Genomic DNA, 7,322 nt, shown 5'->3' on the forward strand with positions numbered 1-7,322 from the left:
GCACACCCCTACGATTGGCCTAACGGTGACATGTGCAACCCTTCTACGCTAACCTAGAAACGTGCCAGTCCTACCCCCCCCCCCCCCCCAATCATGGGTGAGACAGTTCTGCTCGACCCTCCCTTATCAGCCTGCCCTCCATCATTGGTGTGGCGGAGCCACATTGAAGCAAGGGGTGTCAAGTGACACCTCTTCGCCGGAAAATTACGCTATTTTGCTAGACAATTTTTTTTTATTTTATGTATATTTACTATATGTTGGTTCCCATTGACTTTTCAAAGTATCTAATTATTTATATTTTGACACTCCTTAATGAAAAAATTCTGAATCTGCCACTGATCATTGGGTGTCACATAAAGAATACAACAAGTAAAAGAAAACAACTCTAGAAAATTGTCCCATGTCGCGACGTTTTTGCATGTATTGAAGAAGGAAGAATGCAAGTGGCCAAAAAATGGTGAANCTTGGCCAGTTACTCGAGATTCTCGATTATTCCATTTTCTCATGTTAGCAATGTACAGTGGTCAAATTGGATCATTTTCGTCTCGGGACCTTTTACTTTTTTTCATCATGTGGGAGTTAGAATTAATTCCTGTTTATCTACTTCTATGCATGTGGGGAGGAAAGAAACGTCTGTACTCAGCTACAAAATTTATTTTGTACACGGCGGGGGGTTCCGTTTTTCTCTTAATGGGAGTTTTGGGTGTTGCTTTATATGGTTCTAATGAACCAACATTAAATTTTGAAACATCAGTTAATCAGTCATATCCTGTGGTTTTAGAAATAATATTCTATATTGGATTTTTTATTGCTTTTGCTGTCAAATCGCCCATTATCCCCCTACACACATGGTTACCAGATACCCATGGAGAAGCACATTACAGTACTTGTATGCTTCTAGCCGGAATTTTATTAAAAATGGGAGCGTATGGATTAATTCGAATCAATATGGAATTATTACCTCATGCCCATTCTATATTTTCTCCTTGGTTGATGATAATAGGTACAATACAAATAATCTATGCAGCTTCAACATCTCTTGGCCAACGGAATTTAAAAAAAAGAATAGCCTATTCCTCTGTCTCTCATATGGGTTTCATAATTATAGGAATTAGTTCTCTAACCGATACGGGACTTAATGGAGCCCTTTTACAAATAATATCTCATGGATTTATTGGTGCTGCACTTTTTTTCTTGGCGGGAACGACTTATGATAGAATCCGCCTTGTTTATCTTGACGAAATGGGCGGAATAGCTATTCCAATGCCAAAAATGTTCACGATGTTCAGTAGCTTTTCGATGGCTTCCCTTGCATTACCAGGTATGAGTGGTTCTGTTGCCGAATTGATAGTTTTTTTGGAATAATTACCGGCCAAAAATATCTTTTAATTCCAAAAATACTAATTACTTTTGTAATGGCAATTGGACTGAAGAAACCAAATTCATTTTAAACGAGACAAATATAAAAGGAGGAAAGACCGCTCAATAAATGAAATTGCCAGAAGATTTTCCTTTGCACTGTTTGAAAGTTATCCAACTTGAGTTATGAGAGTACGAATGGTTTCTTTTTCATTTTCAGGAAGAAAGAAGAAAAAAAGACTTACATCTTTAATTGATTTGATCATTTTATGGATCTAGTTGTCATTTCTCGAGTCGTTCGAGGAGAAAGCTTCCTATACGTTTCTGGGGGGGGGGGGGTGTTGTTCATCTATTTTTCTCAGTTTCAATGCTTTATGTAGTCTGTTTAACATACTTTTAGTTGTTTTGGTATTGAATATTATAGAATGGTAATGTATTACCAATATGGAGGATTCTTATGAAATTGATTTTATTAAACCTTCGTACATATATTTAATATGAATTCAATAGACAAGATTGTAGTAATTTTAAAATCTTACTCCCTCTGGTCCACAATAAGTGACTATTTTACCTTTTTATTTTTAACCAAAATAATTGTCCATTTACATAATCAAGAAGGAATTTGTCACGACCCAAAATCCACTAAGGGTCTTGATGGTGCCGGACACCATTGTCAGGCAAGCCAACACTAAATAATTAGTAACTTCTCGTCTTAGATATTTATGAATTCGCTTCTTTTATACCTTTAAAACAATAAGGAATAAGTCCCACTGAATAATAATAATAATATCTTTAACAATTTTAAAATAATGAATAATTCCGTAAACATCCCAGAACCCAGTGTCACAAATGCATGAGCAATTACTAAGAAATCGAATAAAGTACAATAACTGTCCAGAATACAAATTGGACAGAAAGTAAATACAATACGCTGAAAAAGACTATACTGGTTGCGGGTCGCCTCGGTAAATGCAGATCACCTAGTCTCCGTATCATCCATGCTGCTACGGCCAGTAGGCCACTAGAAATACATGTGCCTATGCAACAAAAATGCACAACAAGTGTAACATGAGTACGAAAACAACGTGTACTCAGTAAGTATCACGCCTAATCTCGAAGAATTAGAGACGAGAGGTCGACTTCGGCACTTACTAGTGGTCCAATAATGATACATCATTAATATAATAAATCGAGGATTTTTATGAATATAATTGTAATTCAGTAGAATGAAGCAAGTAAACAATTCTTTCTTTTATAGGAAATTCCCAAGTTCCTGTGACGACCCAAAGGGGTCATCACCGGATTTCTCTCTTTTCCGTGCTTTCGAGGCCTTGAAAACCTCATTTCTGCTTGCCTCTATTTGCGTGCGCAGTCCGGGCGCGTAGCCGGAAAGCTTATATGTTAAATTCTGTGAAAAATTTCAAAATGTGGCTTTAAAATAATTAAAGTTGACTTTGGTCAACATTTTTGGTAAACGGACCCGGACCCGTGATTTGACGGTCCCGGAGGGTCCGTAAAAAAATATGGGACTCGGGCATATGCCCGAAGTCGAATTTCGAGGTCGAGAGCCCGAGAAATGAATTTTTCTGTGAAATTATTTTTCTGAAATTATTAAGAAAAATGGAAATGAAAATTGATCAAAAGGCTATGGTATCGGGCTCGTATTTTGGTTCCGACGCCCGGTACAAGTCTTAAATATGTGTTAAGCGCTTCCTGTAAAGTTTGGTCGAAATCGGATGTCATTTGACGTGTTTCGGACCCAAATATCTAAAATTTGAAGTTATGAATTTTGAAATGAAAATGATGATCTTGGGGCTTGATTCAATGATTTTGATGTTATTTTGGCGATTTGATCGCTCGAGTAAGTTCGTAGAATGTTATTGAGTTAGTGTGTGTGATTGGTTAGGAGCCCCGAGGGCTCGGGAGTGAATTGGAGGTGGTTCGGGGTGTTTTTACACTTAGAAAAATAGCAGATTTTGCTTCAGCTGTTGCAGAGCCCATTTCCTCTTCGCGATCGCGTTCTTCATCCCGCATTCGCGATGCCTTACTCCCTCTTTCTTCGCGATCGCGTCCCAGCCCCGCGTTCGCGTAGGGTTATTTGACCCTGAGGGCTGAGTCTCCCTTTTCCCCTTCGCGTTCGCGTTTGCACCCTCGCGATCGCGTAGCTCTACAGAACTCCTTCATCGCGTTCGCGTGAATCCCACGCGTTCGCATAGAACAATTCCTGGACCCCAGCAATTTCCTTTTACGCGTTCGCGTCTATCTCCACGCGATCGCGATAGCCTACCCATTCTACCCTTCGCGAACGTGGCCCCTCTCCCGTGAACGCGAAGGGCAATTTTGCCCAACGAATTTTTAAGTTAAAAACAGAACAGTAGCTCGGGATTTTCATAAAAATACACGAACTCCTTTCTTCTCCAAGCACTTTGGCGTCCATTGAAGCTCCCTTTCATCAAAACTTCTTGGGTAAGCATTGTTCAACTTGTTTTCTTCAATTTCCTCTATTAATTACTAAATTCCTAGCCCTAAACCTTGAAATCAAAGTAGAAAATGGTTGTTTTGGGTAGAGTTAGGGCTTTGGGGATTTTGGGTGATTCAACCTCAATTTGGGGTCGAATCTTGAAATAAATTATATATTTGAACTCGTGGGGTTATGGGTGATTGGGTTTTGATCCGAGCCTCGTGTTTGGACCATGTGGGACCGGTGTCGAATTTTGGTGTTTTTGGAAGAATGATAGGAATTTCATTTCTAGGCTATGGGATTATGTTTTTGAGCCCTTATTGATATTATTGAACTAATTATGCCTAGATATCATTGTTTCGGAGTTGGATTGTAGAGGAAAGGCGGTATTAGAGAATTGATTGCTATTCTTGGACCGAGGTAAGTGTTTGTTCTAACTTTGGCTTGAGGGAATAGGGCTATGATGTTATTTGCTACTTGCTAAATGTGGAGTACGGTGTATAGGCATGGTGACGGTTATCTATGCACCGGAGTCTAGCATGACCGTGAGTCTTAATTGCTTTTAATTCGAATGATGTGACACAACTTCCTTGCTTAATTGATAAATTTCATATAATGTGAGCGGTCGAGGAAGAATTGTGATTGGTATATTTTGGAGCGTTGGCTCGAACAAGAATGTGATAGTTTGAGAAAGAAGTGATTTAGAAGAAGATGTGTTGTGATTATTCCCTTGCCGGGACGCGTAGACTATTATTATGTACTCTCCCTTGCCGGGATATTTGGGCTGTTAGCTGTACCCTTGCCGGGTAGGGGTGTGCATTCGAATCGGTTTATCAATAAATCGAATCGATTATTTGTTATCGAAATCGAAATCGAAAAAATCGAAACCTTATTGAAACGATAACGATAAGCATATGTACAAATCGATAATCGATAAGTAATTATCGATAAGGGTCAAAATCGAATCGATAAATCGAATGCACACCACTAGACTGTAGACACTTGTTAAATGAGTAATTACCTATTTGTGTAGATTAATATAACATACATAATGTATATATATTCCGCTACTATTTTAAAAGTGGCTATACAATATTATTTTCCCTAATCTATACCCTTTCCTTTACCCTAAGTCCCTTACCCTATTATTTCCTCTACCACACTTTTGAGGAATGATCATATTTAAAGATCAAGGGAATGAAGTTCAAATTAATGGAAAACAGAATTAGCCGTAATGATGTATTTTGTTTTGTTTTATTTTTTTTATACCTTTGGAGTGTTGGTGGCATACATTTGATCCCTTACTTTAGTTTTGTTGCATGTGCTTGTTGACACAATTTTTATATTATAGATGATGTTCGTCTTATTTTAGCTTCTTTTTGTCCATATTAGTTAGGCGCGTTTATAGCGATATACTTTCCGTGGAATTCCGTAAATTTTCTTATTGGTGTAATCGATAACCGAATCGATAAGCCCCCAAAATCGATAAATCGAAATCGAAAAAATCGAAACCTTATTGAAACGATAACGATAAGCATATGTACAAATCGATAATCGATAAGTAATTATCGATAAGGGTCAAAATCGAATCGATAAATCGAATGCACACCCCTATTGCCGGGTTAAAGTATTATGTTGTCGAATTCCCCTAGTGGGGCCTCCTTTACAAAGCCAGATATTTTGAACTATGATATGGGATCGTGTGGCACGCCGTCCACTTCTATATTATGAAATGGGATCGTGTGGCACGCTGTCCACTTATATATTATGAAATAGGATCATGTGGCACGCCGTCCACTTATGAATTAAGAAATGGGATCGTGTGGCGCGCCTACCACTTATATATGAGCTAGGGTACTGAGATAGTTTCGTCGTTATAATCCGTTGATCTGTATTCGCTGTATTTTTCCCCGAGCATGCCCCCTTCCCCTTTTTAGTTGATATTCTCTGTTGTTATTTCTGTTGCCTTTGTATATATATATATATATCTGCACAGGTTATTTTTGGTAGGTCCTGTCTATCCTCGTCACTACTTCGCCGGGGTTAGGCCAGGCACTTACCAGCACATGGGGTCGGTTGTGCTGATGCTACACTTCTGTGCTTTTTGCACAGATCATAGTACCGGAGCAGGAGCCTTTGGTCAGCAGTAGGAGCGTTGGGAGCTTACTTCAGTCTGGAGATTCCCGAGGTAGCTTGCTGGCGTCCGCATGGCCCGGAGTTTCTCTTATCTCTGTCTTTCGTTTGATTTCCCTTGTATCGGATCAGACAGTACTGTATTCTTATTCAGACTTTGTTTTTAGCATTCAGTAGAAGTTCGTGAGTTAGTGACACCAGATCTGGGTAGAGGTGTATTTGAATTTCCGCATTTGGTTTCAGTTATTTATGTATCGAGACTTCCGCTTTTGTATTAATTGCCTCGTTCTTCTTTATACTGTTAATGATGTTGAGAGAAATGTTAAACTAATTGGCTTGCCTAGCTCCTATTAGTAGGCGCCATCACGACTCCCGAGGGCGGGAAATCCGGGTCGTGACAGTTCATTTTCATCATTTATACATTTATTCTCAAGCCGGAAAGAAACAATATCAACTTCAATAAATTTCAAGGCAAGCAATACAAGCATGTGCAAATCATGCCGAGGTCGTACGACCCGATCCAACAATATTTAAAATGTGCACTGCCAGAGGGTCGAATGGCGCGAACCATAGATGCATCTATTTAATCTACCGAGGCGTTCGGCCCGCTCCACAATATATAAATACATTCAAACAGCCAATCAAGAGTTCACCAAGGAGCAATTATCCAAGTAAAAGAAAAATTTCTCTTTTAAAAATCAAGGAAACGATGACTAGTCTTTTAGATATTCATTTACACATTCGATATGTTTTAAGCACTTTTAAATTTACAATGAGATTTCAAATATTGCCAGTAAAGCATGCTTTTGGGTCCTAGAGTACCCGGACTTAAGCATAATAGTAGCTACGCACGGACTCTCGTCACCTCGTACGTACGTAGCCCCCACAAATAGCAGCACATATTCAATTAATTCACCTATGGGGACAATTCCCTCTTACAAGGTTAGAAAGGAGACGCACCTCGCACCGAAGCCTATATCCCAATTCAAGAACGTGCTCAAACCTCCAAATTGGAGCCGAACGATCCAAAGCAATTCAAATGGGGTAAGAACTAGTCAATACATGTTCAAAAGTTCATATTCTACTTATTAAACCAATTTCCCAACTATAAATGCAAGGTTCCTAAAATTCATCCCCGGGCCCACGTGCACGGATTCCTGAAATTTTTGAAGAAGTTTGTTACCCACAACCTAAGGATCAAGAATATACGATTTTACTCCATTCCATAACAAATTTCGCGGTTAAATCTTATTTTTATCAAACTCTAGATTTTTCATCTAAACCCTTGATTTTCCCTAATTTTCACATGTTAATCTACCCATAATCTATGTATTTAACTCATGTTGTGTCGAAATTACTTACCTCAAAG

The sequence above is a fragment of the Nicotiana attenuata genome, unplaced genomic scaffold, assembly GCF_001879085.1.
Source record: "Nicotiana attenuata strain UT unplaced genomic scaffold, NIATTr2, whole genome shotgun sequence".
Classification (NCBI taxonomy): domain Eukaryota; kingdom Viridiplantae; phylum Streptophyta; class Magnoliopsida; order Solanales; family Solanaceae; genus Nicotiana; species Nicotiana attenuata.